Here is a 16,794-nt window from a genome sequence, read left to right on the forward strand (position 1 = left end):
CTGTTGGTTTTTGCCCTTCTCCCCCGTCCCTCTTCTCAGCTGTTTCTCTTTCCCTCTCTCTTTCTCCCCTTCTTTCCCCCAGTAAAGTCTGTCCCATATTCAGTAAGTGAAAATAAAATAAACAATAAAAGGTGAATCAAATGGACCATTACGGCAAGGCTGGGATGGTCAGTTTGGTAAAGTAAATCCGTTGGGCATCTTTCTTTGCCTTTAGACAATAATTCTGATGGCAAAAGAGCCAAACGGGACAGGCAAAAAAAAGAAAAAAAAAGAAAAAAAAAAGAGGACGCGGCTCATGAATTTGGACACCCCCCAAATGTAGCTTCTGAGTCACGTGACCGCACAGCAACGAATCACAGCAGAGCAGAAAATGGGGCGGAGCAAAGCACGTGTGCAAGAGAGGAGCCGAGCAGAGAGAGCTGCTTTTTCATGAAACGGGAGTAAAGTAGTGAACTTAGAGGAGAGAAACAAACTAAAGTATCGATCATAAACCACTACCAACGTCCTGATCGATATCTGCATCGATCTGCCCACCCTTGTCTCCTGGATCGTAGCTGAGATCAGCGTGAACCACGTGGGTCTCTGCTCCCTGATCTGTTTCCTGTGTTTGGAAAGAGTTGCAGCTTCATCGCGGAGTTTCTCTCGGTTTGTGGGCTCATCTAAAGGTAAGCACCGAGCTAACTTTACTGTGAGTTCAGTTCATGTTGAGTTTAGCTCCTGAATGAGGTCTTCTGCTGCTCTCCTCGGTGTCTGTTCACAGTTTATTGTGAACACGTTGAGAGAAGAGTGAGAGAGTGTTTGGAGAAAAACACCAGCTAACCATTAGCTCAGCATGCTGGGAGAAGTTGGAGCAGAAAAGTCTTTTCATTGTCCCTGCAGCTGTTTTTCTGCCTGCACCAAACCTCTACAGCCTCATTTGTATTTACCGCGTTGACTACATCCACGATTAAAAGACCTTACGCCCCTACAGCGTTATGTACGGTTCAATGTGTGCTCGCTATTCATTGTGCCTTTAGGTGCAGCTGCCCGTACTCACAAAGAAAGTTTTGGTGTGATTCTCCTTTGCTGAGATCAACATGTCTGAAACAACTTTTTTTGTGTTTTTGATGCAGTGTTTTCTATAATTCCGTCATAATGGTTTGTATGAGCGGTGAAACGTGTTTTACCAAACTTAAAGAAGTCCAGCCGCTTTCTTGTTGAAATTGTTGAACAACATGACACTAACATTACATTTTCCATTTGTATTGTTGCGAGCCTTGTATACCGATAAGATAAACAGATAAGACGAGGCCAAAAAACTGTGATGCGCCCACATTTTGGGAGAGCTGCACGTGTTTTACTGAATCAGGGAACAGACACACACAGTGCAGTGCGGACTTAAATCCACATGTGGCAGCACTGAAAGTAAGAGAGACCTTTAACCTTTGAACCTGTCCCTTATAAAGAAGGAAAACAATCACAAAAGTACCCAGTAGGGCTGCACGATTAATCGTTAGAAAATCGCGATCTCGATTCATACTTATGTGCGATCTCATTTCTAAATGACAACGATTTAAAAAAAAAAAAAAAAAAGACAACGATTGTACCGCATTTTGATCCGGGACGTAATCTGCATGAAAACAAGCGCTCACTCTTCCTGCTCAACAAATGACAAGGGCGGAGCCTTATACCACGTGATACAGAAGCTGTGCTGTGTGATGCTAAAATTAGCAGGAGAAAACAACGGAGAGCACGTCAGGGATGACGAGAAAGTGACGGGAGAAAATCCGTCCCGGTCAACCACCCAAACATCAATAACGGGAACCTTATACAGCGCTTCCCTATACCCGTCGAACTCCCGCAGGCACAAAGAAATTACGGAGGCTATCACTTATCACCTGACCAAAGATATGGCTCCATCAACACTGTGCAAAACGAGGGATTTAGGAAAATGATCAACACCCTAGACAAACGCTACACAGTGCCGTCCCGCAACTATTTTTCTATTGTTGCACTACCTGCTCTGTACACGCAGTGTCGAGCAACGGTGGAGACGGAATTTCAAGCAGTACAACATTTTGTGGCAACAACAAAACGTGAGACATTTGTTGTTTTTATGTTTATTTATTGTTTTTATGTTCAGTCTCAACTGTTACGAAGTTGATGTGCAGTTAATAAGTGCAATAAATATTTATACTGGAAAAGAAAATCGTGAGAGAATCGTGATCTCAATTCTAAGCCAAAAAATTGTGATTCTCATTTTATGCAAAATCGTGCAGCCCAAGTACCCAGTGACTGTGCTGGTTGGGATTGTAAAAAAGTTAAATAAATAAAGACATAAAAATGTAAACATTTTAAAATGCCTGCCTCTACAAAAAGGAATGAGATGGTATTGTGATTTTGGGAGAAAATGTCACATTGTTAAAGCCATACAACTTGAAAATGATCACAAATGTACCTGAGAACACGTTTAATGTTTGCAGGTAACAAGGTGATTTTAATTATGTATTTTTGAATATCTGCTGATGCAGCCATGAATGTGGAAATTATGTGATTTCTGAATGTAATAATTTCCCATTTCTGAAGACTGCTTCAACAAAAATGCAGGTTTAAATTCAAATTCAAATTTTATTTGTCACGTACACAGTCATACACAGTACGATATGTAGTGAAATGCTTGGACAACTGCTCGTGACCTAAAGAAAACAAAAAAGGAAAAGGCTATGAATTAGATAGGAAATAAATATGAAAAATTAAAAAGGGTAAATTTAACTAGGAAGGAATAAAATATAAATTAAGGTTAAAAATGAAATAACTGTACAACACAAATTAGAATGAAGGGTAGGGCTGCTCGATTATGGCAAAAATGATAATCACGATTATTTTCACTGAAATTGAGATCACGATTATTTGACGATATTTATTTAACCCTTTAAGACCTACTATAGAACCAAGTCCACCAGAGCTTATATTATTATTTTTTTATTTTTTTTTACATGCTGTAGTGCCATTTGTCGGAGCATTTCAAGTTGCTATAAATCAATACAACTGTTATAGCCCATATTTTAATAATATGTATGCATTAAGTCCATAGTAATTACATAAATTGCAAAAAAGTGCAATAAACTACAAAAAAAATTGAAAATCGCTTTTGTTTTGTTTACATATATTTCTACTTGGAGAAGTTTAAGAGGTTTATCCCTCAAAACTTTAAATACAATAAAGTTGCAAAAAATAGTTTTCCACCACAGGAAATTTATTTTGAGTGTCTTCATAGTTTTATTTTGGAGATACAGCAATTTTTATATACTGCAGGAAAAACAAAAAACAATCCTATGATGCAAATTTGCAAAGAAAACAGCAGGTGCATCATTTCACTGTGGGAAGTGTTACGAACAGCTGATAGGAACGGCAAAGCGTGTTTCTGGAATATTATGTTTTTGTTCCTGCAAGCGCTTTTTATGCAATTTTTGCAAAGCTATATGTGGAACGAAACCGTGACCGAGGACAAGCTGATGGCATAAGATGTAAGTACAACTCCTCTGGTTTCATATGCAAAAATAAATTATTGCGCTAGCTTACACGGTTCAGGTTCTACAGGGATTTAAAAATAGTTACGCAAAACGGAGCGTGCTGCTCTGACCGGCTTTAAAGGGTTAACAATGACTTTAAAAAAATAATATAAAATAGTGTGCAACACCACTGAAGTTTTTTTTTTTTAAACTCTTTTCAACCAACGGCAGTCACTCTCCTCTCCAAATAACTTCTGCTTAGCTTTCCGAGCTTCCCTCGGGTCCTCTTAATCAGCGGTCTCCAACCTTTTTTGCGCCACGGACCGGTTTATGCCCGACAATATTTTCACGGACCGGCCTTTAAGGTGTCGCGGATAAATGAGGGAGGGGCTAATAATCGGCTCAGTCATTTTTAATGATCGTTGAAAGCCCAGATCGTAATCGTGATTAAAATTCGATTAATTGAGCAGCCCTAATGAAGGGTAAATTTAACTGGGAGAATAAGATAAAATATATAAATTAAAGTTGAAAATAAAATAACTGTACAACAAAATACACAATATAGAACTATATAAGAATGTATGAAGAAATATAAATAAATATATACACAATAACAGCAGCATATACACAATAACAGCAGCGTGATTTAAGTAATGAAGTGAAACAATGTCCAGAAAGTCCAGTGTGTGTGTAAGAACTGTATGTGTGGGTCAGTACTGTGTGGTGGTGTGATTGAGAGACCGTATCGCCTGCGGGAAGAAGCTCCTCCTCAGTCTCTCTGTGTTGGTCTTCAGGGAGCGGAATCGCTTTCCTGACCTCAGCAGAGAGAACAGTCTGTTGTTGGGATGGCTGAGGTCCTTCACCATCTTCCTGGCCTTGGTCCAGCACCGCCTGCTGTAGATTGAGTGCAGGTCAGGGAGCTCGGAGCGGATGGTGCGCTCAGCTGATCGCACAACCCTCTGTAGAGCTCGTCTGTCCTGCATGGTGCTGTTCCCGAACCAGGTTAAGATGTTTCCCATCAGGATGCTCTCTATGGTGCACGAGTAAAAGTTCCTGAGCACCTTGGAGGGCAGTTGGAAGTCTCTCAAGCGTCTGAGGTGGTAGAGACGCTGTCGGGCCTTTTTCACCACGGTGTTGATGTGACAGGACCATGACAGGTCCTGCGTGATGTGAACTCCGAGGTATTTGAAGCTGTCCACTCTCTCCACTGGGCACTCGTTGATGACAGGGGTCTGGTAGTTCCTCTCCTGCTTAGTGCTGAAGTCCACTATCAGCTCCTTTGTCTTACTGACGTTTAGAAGGAGGTTGTTCCTCTGGCACCAGTTCTCCAGATTCCTAATCTCCTTCAGGTAGGCCGTCTCGTTGTTATCAGAGATCAGGCCCACCACGACGGTGTCGTCAGCAAACTTGATGATGGTGGTGGAGCTGGTAGTGGCCACACAGTCATATGTGTACAGAGAGTACAGCAGGGGGCTCAGAACACACCCCTGGGGGGCTCCAGTGCTGAGAGTGGTGGAGGCTGAGACATGTCCGCCCATCCTTACTGCCTGTGGTCTGCCAGTTAGGAAGTTGGAGATCCACTGACACATAGATGAGCTGAGTCCCAGATGCTCCAGCTTGGTGGTGAGTGTGGAGGGAATTATGGTGTTAAATGCAGAGCTGTAGTCTATGAAGAGCATTTTAACATAATTCCCCCTTCTAGTGTCCAAGTGAGTGAGTGATGTGTGGAGGAGATGAGAGATGGCATCGTCTGTGGATCGATTTGGACGGTAAGCAAACTGTAGTGGGTCCAGTGTGTCTGGTAGTGAAGAAATGATGAAGTCTCTGACCAGGCGTTCAAAGCACTTCATCACTACTGAGGTGAGGGCTACAGGGCGATAGTCATTGAGAGAAGCAGGGTGGGGTTTCTTCGGGACAGGAACAATGATGGACTCTTTGAAGCATGTGGGGATCACCGACTGAGATAAAGAGATGTTGAATATCTCAGTGAACACAGGAGCTAGCTGGTATGCGCAGTCTCTTAAGATACGACCTGGGATGCCGTCTGGTCCTGCTGCTTTCCTGGTGTTCACTCTCTTGAAGGCTCTCCTTACTTCATGCTCGGAGATGACGAGCACGTTTCCAGTGCTGGCAGTATCTTCCTGTCTGCAGCCGTTAGCGCCGCTAACACTAGCATTGTTGGAGTCCTTAGCTGCAGCCTCGAAGCGAGCATAGAAAGTGTTCAGCTTGTCTGCCAGAGTCACGGCCGCGTTCGTCATACCGGTTGTTGGTGCTTTATAGTCCGTTATTGTCCTTAGTCCCCGCCACAGGCTCCTAGAGTCACTCTGTTGGAGTTGTGACTCTAGTTTCCTCCCGTAGCGCTGCTTCGCCTCTTTCACCGCCCTCCGCACGTTATATGACGCGGCTTTGTACGGGTCCATGTCCCCCGTCATGAGTCCCGTGTTGTAGGCAGCGGTGCGGGATCTCAGAGCGTCGCGGATGGTTTTATCCACCCACGGCTTCTGGTTGGGAAACGTTGTGATAGTCTTTGTCTCCACGGTATCATCCGCTAGTTTCCCGATGAATCCCACAACCGCTTCCGTAAACAATAGTTTAATAGTTAATGATGGTTGATAACAGCTTGGTTATTGTACACTATATTTAACTTATAAATTCGTATGTATGTAATATATCAGTGTGTATTTTCTGTATCCCTTTTAGTTGTTGTAAAACTTGAACGCTGTCACAGATGGTCTTGGTGATGTGTTAAATACAGGAATTTTGTGTTATAATGGAGTACCACCTAATGTGTGTGGGATCGTTATAGGAATGTGGTCAATTGGGGTCCTTAGGGACTAGTAAAGCACTATACAAATACAGGCCATTTACCATTTTACCATTTTTATTACATTTTAATTACATTTGCAGATTGTTTCGGTGGAGTTTAATAAACTCAGCCGTCTACATCGGAGTATATTCTCGAGCATCTCACACTTCTGATAATCAGCTGTCTGCTTGACGTTTATTCAGCTGTGTAAAAACTATAACTTTAATCTCAGCCAAACCGATTTACTCAGGAACAAATAAAATACTAAAAAAAGCCAAACAATAACATTTCTAAGTTATCCAAGTGACTCATATATCATGTTTAACCTGAGTAGTGAAAGACAAAAAAGATGTTAAACGTTTATTTTGTGACCCAGAAAGAATGATAAGAGTAATATTAAAACTAACCGGCTGCCGCCATTGTAGGAAACTGAGCTTTTTTTTATTTTTTATTTTGAAATATATACAGGGTGTAGCATCCCCTGGATAAAGGTGGTGGTATGCAGGGAGCTCAGTGGTAGGGGTGGGCGATATAAACGATATACGATAGAAACAATATAAATTTGACCAACGATAGAGATTTTGACTATATCGCTCTATCGCGATAGCGCATGTTGATGATGTCATCAAGCGGCGCCTGTTTTGGTCGAAAGCATCGCAGCGGCTAAAACCATTATCATCTGCAAATTATGGCGACAGTCATAGCAAAGAGATGAAGCACTTTTGAAATTTGGGGAAAGCCAAAAACTGCGCTTCCTCCACTTCCGTAACATTGATTCATTAATGTTGAATTCTCTCGCAGCTGCTCTATTCCCATGTTCAAGGTTCAAGGTTCTTTATTTGTCACATGCATAGTTATACAAGTATAACATACAGTGAAATGTAGCCTGACACGCTCCTCGACATGTGCAAAAATTGGGGGGGGTGTAGAGGAAGAACATTTTTTATATATATATATATATATATATATATATATATATACACACACACACACACACACACACACACACACACACACACACAGGGTGAATGTGCAGTAGTAGCAGCAGTAGTAGTTGTTGCAGTATATTAATGATAATAATTAAGATCTTTGCCCAATAAGATGGATGAGCTCACGTCGCTAACCTGGTCACAGAGGGAGTACCGGCAATGTAGCATCATGATGCTAACGGAGTCGTGGCTAACACCGCTAACTCCGGACACAAGCGTGACACTACCGGGATTTCAGATGCTGCGAGCGGACAGGACGAGAGAGAGCGGTAAGAGGAAAGGAGGGGGACTGGCAGTTTTTGTGAACGACAGATGGTGTAACCCTGGGCACATCACTGTGAAAGAACAACTCTGCAGCAGAGACATTGAGCTGTTAGCCGTTAGCATGCGTCCGTACTATCTGCCCCGGGAATTCTCGCATGTTATCGCAATAACAGCGTATGTCCCCCCCTTGGCCAACGCGGATGCAGCCTGTGACACTCTCCACTCAGTGGTCAGCAGACTGCAAACACAATCTCCGAGAGCCCTTCTCATAATATCAGGGGACTTCAATCATGCCTCTTTGGACTCCACACTGCCCACCTTCACCCAGTATGTGACCTGCTCAACCAGAGACAATAAAACACTGGACTTACTGTATGCCAATGCTGAAGAGGCATACAGTTCATCACCTCTCCCTCCCCTGGGCAGATCTGATCACAACCTGGTGCACCTTGTCCCTGTGTATGAGCCCTTAGTGCGCAGGGTGCCACCAGCCACCCGCACAGTGCAGAGATGGTCAGAGGAGAGCGAGGAGGCTCTTAAGGACTGTTTTGAGTCGACTGTGTGGGAGGTGATCTGTGACGACCATGGAGAGGACATCGACAGCCTTACTACATGCATTACTGACTATATTAATTTCTGTGTGGATAACACCGTACCTACCAGGACTGTACGGTGTTTCTCCAACAACAAACCTTGGATTACCCCAGAAATTAAAGCTGTCCTCAAGCAGAAGAGGAGGGCCTTCAAATCCAAAGACAAAGAGGAGTTGAAAAGGGTGCAGAGAGAGCTGAGGGGACTGATAAGGAATGGGAAGGACAGCTACAGGCAGAAGATGGAGAACCAGCTTCAGCAAAACAACGTTGGTGAAGTCTGGAGAGGCCTCAGAACCATCTCAGGCCACAAACAGCAGAACTCTCTGCCTGGGAGGGATGTGAGGTGGGCAAATGAACTGAATCATTTCTTCAACAGATTTGATTCAACCATGAGGCAGTCTGCAACATCGGCTGCAGACTCACCCACCCCCACTGCTGCTGTTCCACCTCAGACACTTCACACCTCCTCTATTCACCCTGCTCACTCCCCCCCACCCCCAACAACAGCATCCAATACACACTCAACACAAGGCTCCAGCCTGTCTCTCTCAACCACCCAGGTTAGGAGGGAACTGAGGAGGATTAATGGCAAGAAGGCAGCGGGCCCAGATGGCATCAGCTCGAGGGTCGTCAGGTCCTGCGCGGACCAACTGTGTGGGGTGATGGAGCACCTCTTCAACCTGAGCCTGAGGTTGGGAAGAGTCCCACAGCTCTGGAAAACCTCCTGTGTTGTACCAGTGCCAAAGACTTCACGCCCCAAGGACCTCAACAGCTACAGGCCGGTGGCTCTGACATCCCACCTGATGAAGACCCTGGAGCGGTTGGTCCTGGCTCAGCTTCGGCGCCTAACAAGCTCATCACTGGACCCACTTCAGTTTGCCTACCAGCCTGGCATTGGAGCGGATGATGCCGTCATTTACCTCCTACATCGTTCCCTCGCTCACCTGGAGACCGCTGGAAGCACTGTGAGAATCATGTTCTTTGATTTCTCCAGTGCCTTCAACACTATTCTTCCCTCGGTTCTGAAGGACAAGCTGGAGAACTCTGGAGTGGACCATCACCTCACTACCTGGATTTTGGACTACCTCACCGACCGACCACAGTATGTGAGGACTCAGGGCTGTGTGTCGGACAGGGTCGTCTGCAGTACGGGGGCCCCACAGGGAACGGTTCTGGCTCCGTTCCTCTTCACCATCTACACTGCAGACTTCTCCCACAATTCCACCCAGTGCTTCCTGCAGAAGTTCTCTGATGACTCTGCAATAGTCGGCCTCATCACTGATAGGGACGACAAGGAGTACAGAGGACTGACTCAAGACTTTGTGGACTGGTGCCAGCTGAACTACCTCCAGATCAACGCCAGTAAAACCAAGGAGCTGGTGGTAGACTTCCGCAGGCACAAGCATTCTCCACTGCAACCACTGAACATCCAGGGTATGGACATTGAGGCTGTGGACAGCTACAGGTACCTTGGTGTTCATCTGAACAACAGACTGGACTGGACTCATAACTCAGACGCCCTCTACAGGAAAGGGCAGAGCAGGCTGTACCTGCTGCGGAGACTCAGGTCGTTTGGGGTGGAGGGCCCACTCCTGAAGACCTTCTATGACTCTGTGGTGGCTTCTGCTATCTTTTATGGTGTGGTCTGCTGGGGCGGCAGCATCTCTGCTGGGGACAGGAAGAGACTGAACAGGGTGATCCGAAGGGCCAGCTCTGTTCTAGGATGCCCTCTGGACCCAGTGGAGGTGGTGAGTGACAGGAGAATGGCGGCTAAGCTGTCATCCCTGTTGGACAACGTCTCCCACCCCATGCAGCAGACTGTGACAGCAATGAGCAGCTCCTTCAGTGGGAGACTGCGGCACCCACGGTGTGGGACGGAGAGATTTCGCAGGTCTTTCCTCCCCACTGCTGTCAGACTCCACAACAAAGACTTTTGCAGCTGATCAAACACACACATCCACACATGTGCAATAACACTAAGTGCAATAATCCTTTCTGGCATCGTTGTATTTTTACTCAGTTGTATATAGCATTCGTATTCTATTTTTATCTTATTGTATATTTTTATTCTATTTTATTCTACTGTATATAGTATATTATTTTATTCTATTCTGTACAGCTGTGTACTGTATTTATTCTTATTGTATTCTAATTTTTGCGTCATAACTTTTGCACTGTCCACTTCCTGCTGTGACAAAACAAATTTCCCACGTGTGGGACTAATAAAGCTTATCTTATCTTATCTTATCTTATCTTATCTTATCTTATCTTAATAACTAACCTCGTATTGTGGATGAATGATCTCAGTTGTTCTCCTGACTGAAGTTTGCCCCGTGTACAGCATCCTGCTATACGATTGCATTTGTCCCTGACCACCAGAATCCCTCACGTTAACTTTTAATGAGTGGAAAAAAAGTTGGCGTTCATCCTCCAGCTTCATTGTGCTAATGTTATGCTAACATAGCTGTGTCGCTAGCAATCACGTAGCACAACATTATATATCAGGTAGTCAGACTTCAGTAACCCCTCAAAGGCCACTGCTGTTTAGTTTTCTGTCTTCATTTATGTTGGAAGTGATAGCAGAGCTGTACGTTTGAATTAGTTTCAAAAATCTCTTAGAACATGTCATGTTTAGGTGTAAACTAGCGAGCTAACTTCCTGTTAACTTCTATCTCTGTTAAATTTAATAAATTCTGTTTTCATGGATGCATCGATGTAAAACTTAATTGTTACACCCGATAAAGCAGCAACGCTGATGATTTAATTAACGATGAAAGAATTTAGACCGTTTTTAACTCTTAGTATTCGTTTGACTTTGGGACCTGAAGTTGACGGAGTTTTGGACCCAGATTACTCCGCGAAGCTTTTCACTACGGCAGCCATAATGCTCTGACAATCCATCAAGCTGTGCAGCTTACCAAAGTTGTACTAAAACATTTTTTAACAGATTTCTGCACGCAGAAATCGGTTCGAGGTCAGTAAGCACAACCAGAATTCATACATAATGCACACTCTCGATTTTTGAGAAAATTAAAAGATTTTTAGTGTGGAAAATACGTTACACAGAAGAAAAGAATATATCACGATATATATCGTTACCGCACATGCTTCAAATTATATCACCTTATGAATTTTAGGCCATATCGCCCAGCCCTACTCAGTGGCCTTTTCCCTTTCAAGTTCTTGTAGGCAGCTGATGACTTTCTTTTTGTAGTTGCTCCTGGGATTTCACCTTGAAGCTTCATAGTAGAGATGTGCAAAGCAGCCAGTATCTGTATTTGTATTTATTGAGGGGGGAAAAGTATTTGTATTTGAGTAAAATTCAAGCTGGGCATAAAAATCAATTTTTTGTGTTACGCTTGTAATTAATGTTATAGTGTAAGTATTCTTTAATTGTATCCATTATAGCAACTATGGATAGGCAGTATTAGTTGATTTTTTTCTTTCCATAAATCCAGCAATGAACATGTAACGTCACTGAAAAGAAAATAACATAACAGCCATTGCCTCAACCATGGTTAAACCAACAACTAAGGTTAACCTTAGCATAGGTTGAAATACCTAAGTAACCTAAATGTACTATATAGCTCGCACAAGTGCATACATTCGACACAATCATTGTTTTAACCTTTTTACCGAACTTTATCGTTACTCTGTCAACAGCCTGTTGTCTAAATTACCAAGCTAACAGAGCTACGTAAACAGAGTGAACATAAGAGCACCCGAATGCAGATGTCAATAGTGCAGCGTAATGAAATAATCTCCCGATCTTCGCGAAACCTATAAACTGCCTCCAGAACACAGTTAAGGTCCAAAAAATCTATTGAACAAAAATAGTGATGCAGTTCAGTGTTTTTTTTCGCTCAGCCGAGCCGTCTCTGTCGCTGTGTGGAGCAGCCTGTGTCAGTCACCTCTTTCACACGTCACTCACTCATCCAGTACTGTTCTGCAGTCTCTCAAGGAAACTCAGCTGTTTCATATAAAGTTTTCCCTTGTTCCCAAATATAAATATTTTTTAAGTATTTGTTCGAAATAAATATTCGTAAAAAAATAATTATTATTATTTTTTGTTTGTTTTTTTTTGTGTGCCTTTCCGAATACTGTATTCCGGTCCTGCTCCACTCCTCCTTCATAGGTATTGTTACTGATGAGTGTCGTAATGTTTATTTGCTCTGCTTCTTCTTGCCAGGGATAAAATACATATCTATACTTTTGTGTCCCAGCTGAGTAACAGGAGGAGAAGAGTCTGGTGGAGCAGCAGAGGAACAGTTTCAGCCATTTGGACTCAGCTCAGCCACTAGAGAGGAAACAATGACTTCAACACAGGAGGTGAGAAAAGTATCTCAGTTACACTGTTATTGAAACTGTGCACAGCTGGTTGTTAACAGCAGCTTTATCTTTTCCATCCTGGGCTCCTCCACACATACAGAAGCTACATTCACAAACAAAAACCACAGAAGTTACAAGAAAATACAAAGATCATATTTTATCAGCACACATTGAAACAACATCATCATCAGTTGAACTCACAATATTTTTATGACATAAAAGATTTTCCCCTTTGACAAGTCTTATTGTAGCACATCATTGTAGTGGGAAACTATCACCAGAAGGTGGTGGTAACACACCTACAACGTGTTTCTTGACCTCTTTGATTCCACTAATGGAGGCAGTTTCAGTTTGTTCCACGACTGCATTTCACTCACTGCCTCTGTTTGTATCTCTGTCACTGCAGGACCAACATGGAGCGAGAAGTCAGCGCTCTCAGGAGGCCGACAAACCTCACAGAAGAAAGGGGGAGAAGAAACACACCTGTGACGAGTGTGGGAAGGATTTTACCCGAGCTCAACACCTGAAAACACACCAACTCATCCACAGTGGAATTAAAGCATACAGCTGTGACTTGTGTGGAAAATCTTTTATCCAGGCTCAACACCTGAAAACACACCAACTCATCCACAGTGGAATTAAAGCGTACAGCTGTGACTTGTGTGGAAAATCTTTTACCCTGGCTGGAACCTTAAAAAGACACCAACTCATCCACAGTGCAATTAAACCGTACAACTGTGATTTGTGTGGAAAATCTTTTGCTCAAAGTAAAAACTTAAAGCGTCATCAAGTTACCCACTCTGGAAGCAAAGCGTACCCCTGTTATTTTTGTGGAAAAACATTCCGCCGTATAGAGTCACGAAATCTACACTTACGCAGTCACACTGGACATGATGTTTATTTCTGTGATCAGTGTGGAAAACTATTTACAAGAGATGTACATTTACAACAACACATGTTTACCCACAATGAGGAGAGACCTTATAAATGTGACCTGTGTGATAAGACTTTCAAATCTCCACATTCCCTGAGAAAACACCAAAAGATCCACACCAGAAAGTAACTCTACAAGTGCAGTTACTGTGAGGTATGTATTTATATTATTATCTTCTTATTTTAGACTGAGTGTTTGGAACAAGTCAGATCAGTAAACTTATGGAGTTATATTGGATGAACTGATTGAAAAAATGTGTTATTTTCGTCCAGTAAGCTGAGTGTTATTAGTAGAAGCAAGTATCTTTTTTCTTTTTTTGCCTGTCCCGTTTGGCTCTTTTGCCATCAGAATTGTTGTCTAAAGGCAAAGAAAGATGCCCAACGGATTTACTTTACCAAACTGACCATCCCAGCCTTGCCGTAATGGTCCATTTGATTCACCTTTTATTGTTTATTTTATTTTCACTTACTGAATACGGGACAGACTTGACTGGGGGAAAGAAGGGGAGAAAGAAAGAGGGAAAGAGAAACAGCTGAGAAGAGGGACGGGGGAGAAGGGCAAAAGACAAAAACCAACAGAACGGGCAGAGAAAAAAAAATGCATATATCAATCACCTGGATCACCTGTTGAGAAAGAAAAAAGAAAGCAAGCAGAAGAGAACAAGAGTAATAGAATAAACAACATCACAATGATATATGGGAATATGACAGTAAATACTAAATGTTAAACATTATTGTGCAGCACATAAGATCAACAGAACACAGTGTGCTTTGAGGTAGGAGCCAAAAAGGGTGTAGTTTGTGGGTGTGATCACCCGTGTGTACACCTGTGAGCATGGACGCGCTTGTTTTTAAAAGGTTCATGTAATGATCTGCTAGTGGGTGTGGGGGGGCCACAGCCCCGTCCTCCAGGGCGTGAAGCAGGTGTGGAGGAGATCAAAACTCCAGACATCCAGAGGCCCCCAGAACACAAGAGACCAAGGAAGACCAACAGAGGGGCAGCCGCGCCACTGTCCCAGAAAGAGCTGAGGAGAGTCCCAGATGAGGGCTCACTCAGCAGCCGCGGAGCAGAAGCCAGGGGGAGTTGCAGTGACGCGCCCGTGAGCTCCGCCGGCAGCCAGCTGCGCCTGAGTGACCGAGCCCCAGGCCGAGAGGCCGGGGGCACCCCACCTCCGAAGTGGCCCGAGCGAGCCCCAGGCTCCAGGCCCCGATAAGCGGCCGCCAAGGAGTGAGCCGGTGTGTACCTGGATGCCCATCCCCGGACACAAAGAACCACCAACGCACCGACACCTGAGGGGGTCCGCCACTGGCAGGGGAAGTGGTGGTGGGTGGAGATAGGCCTCCAAACCTTGGAGGGCCTGAGATGTCCCCAGAGAGGTGGCGCCTGACACCCAACCTGACATATAGACACAGACATACAGGCACACACAGACACAAACATCCATTCCCACCCTCATGCTCTCATATGCACTTACTCCACACTCAACCAACGTGGAGACAGACATAAAGAGACGTTGTACACACGATCACACTCCCCAAGCGTACTCTACAAACCGGGTCTAGGTGCCCCCGCCCCTGGAGGGGGGAACTGCACCCAGACCCAGGTGGTGTTTCCCTTTTCCCTGCGGTGGGGGGAGGCAGACCGCCCCGACTCCGCAGCAGCAGGAAGGCTCCACACTCCAGACCGCAGTCGGACGGCCAACTCCTCCTCCTAGCCCCCCTGCTCCAGCAGGTCGCAGAGAATGGGGGTGAGAGAAGACTCCAAACCTCCCTCCACCCGCTCATTGTAGTGTTGATGCATGTGTGTTCTAAGGTGAGAGAGAAGTGATATTGATTCATCTGTTTTAGAAAGCATTCTGTATATTTTGGATAGTAATTTGGGGGGTTTAAGAGTAAGAAACTGAACCACACTTGGTGGTGTTTGTAGTTCAACTTGACCCGGTTTAAATTTCTTTTTTACTATGGATTTAATTTGATATTCTAAAAATCTTTTCTTGTTGATCCCATATTTTGTAACTAGTCCGTCAAATGAAATAAATTCTGTTCCTTCTAGTATATGTTCTAAATATTTGATTCCTTTATCACTCCAATCTGAAAAGTTTATCATATTATTGTTTTGTAATATGTCAGGGTTGTTCCAGATAGGTGCACGTTTGCATGGGATTAACGAAGACGCCGTCAATTTCAGAAACTCCCACCATGCTGTCAGAGAAGAGCTGATGTTGATGCTTTTAAAGCATTCATGTCGTTGGATGTTTGAGCTGATAAATGGTAGGTCTGAGATCTCTAGATTATTGCAGAGTGCTTGTTCTACATCTAGCCAAGGTTCATCTAAGAGGGTGTGTTTTAGCCATCCTGAGATAAACTGAAGCCTGTTGGCTAAGAAGTAGTGCTGAAAGTTAGGCAGTTCTAGTCCTCCTTTATCCTTGGTCTTTTGTAGTGTTTTTAAGCTTATACGTGGGGGTTTATTTTTCCAAAGGAATTTGGACATACATGAATCTAGAGATCTGAACAAATCTTGTGGCGGTTTAGTTGGGATCATTGAGAATAAATAATTTATTTTTGGTAAGACCATTTTTATAGCGGCAACCCTTCCCATGAGTGATATGGGTAGACATTTCCATCTAGCCAGATCATCTTCTACCTTCTTTAAAAGTGGGATATGGTTTAATTTAGTTAGATCTGCAAGCTTGGGAGAAACATTAATACCTAAATATTTTATATTTCCCGATTGCAGTGGTGTAGAAGAGGAATTATGGAGGGAGCAATTAATCGGTAGGACTGTAGATTTTGACCAGTTAATTGAGTAATCTGATATTCTTGCAAAAGAGTTTATCAATTCAATCACCCCAGAGATATTGGTTTGTGAATTTTGGAGAAAGAGTAACACATCATCCGCATAAAGGCTGATTTTATGTTCCACGTTCTTGCATTTTATGCCCTTAATTACTGAATTCTGTCTAATTGCTGCTGCTAGTGGTTCAATAAAAATTGCAAATAGTGAAGGGGAGAGTGGGCATCCCTGCCTGGTGCCCCTCAAGAGACAGAAGCTGGAGGATGTCTGGTCATTTGTTCTAACACAAGCTGTTGGGGAATTATATAATATTTTTAACCAGTTTATGAAAGAGGATCCAAAACCAAATTTGTGTAAAGTTGCAAATAGAAATTTCCAGTTAACTCTGTCGAATGCTTTTTCTGCGTCTAAAGAGAATATTGTAGTTTCTAGGTTTTTACTGTATGAGTAGTCTATCAAATTAAGTAATCTACGTGTATTTGTTGATGAGTGCCTACCTTTTATGAAACCAGTTTGGTCAGGATGAATTAAGAGGGGGGTTATTTTCTCCAGTCTCTTTGAGAGAGCTTTGCAGATTATTTTAAGGTCTACATTT

General features: G+C 43.4%; 1 pseudogene; it reads left to right on the forward strand.

Annotated features, from left to right (window-relative positions):
• The first annotated feature begins 402 nt into the window (after positions 1-402).
• LOC146567740 (uncharacterized) lies at positions 403-13,592 on the forward strand (annotated as a pseudogene).
• The last annotated feature ends 3,202 nt before the right edge of the window (positions 13,593-16,794 follow it).

This window comes from Mchenga conophoros, linkage group LG9 (genome assembly GCF_057382185.1).
Source record: "Mchenga conophoros isolate Kocher_MC1m ecotype Shallow Benthic linkage group LG9, M_conophoros_male_GT1.1, whole genome shotgun sequence".
Taxonomy (NCBI): Eukaryota; Metazoa; Chordata; class Actinopteri; order Cichliformes; family Cichlidae; genus Mchenga; species Mchenga conophoros.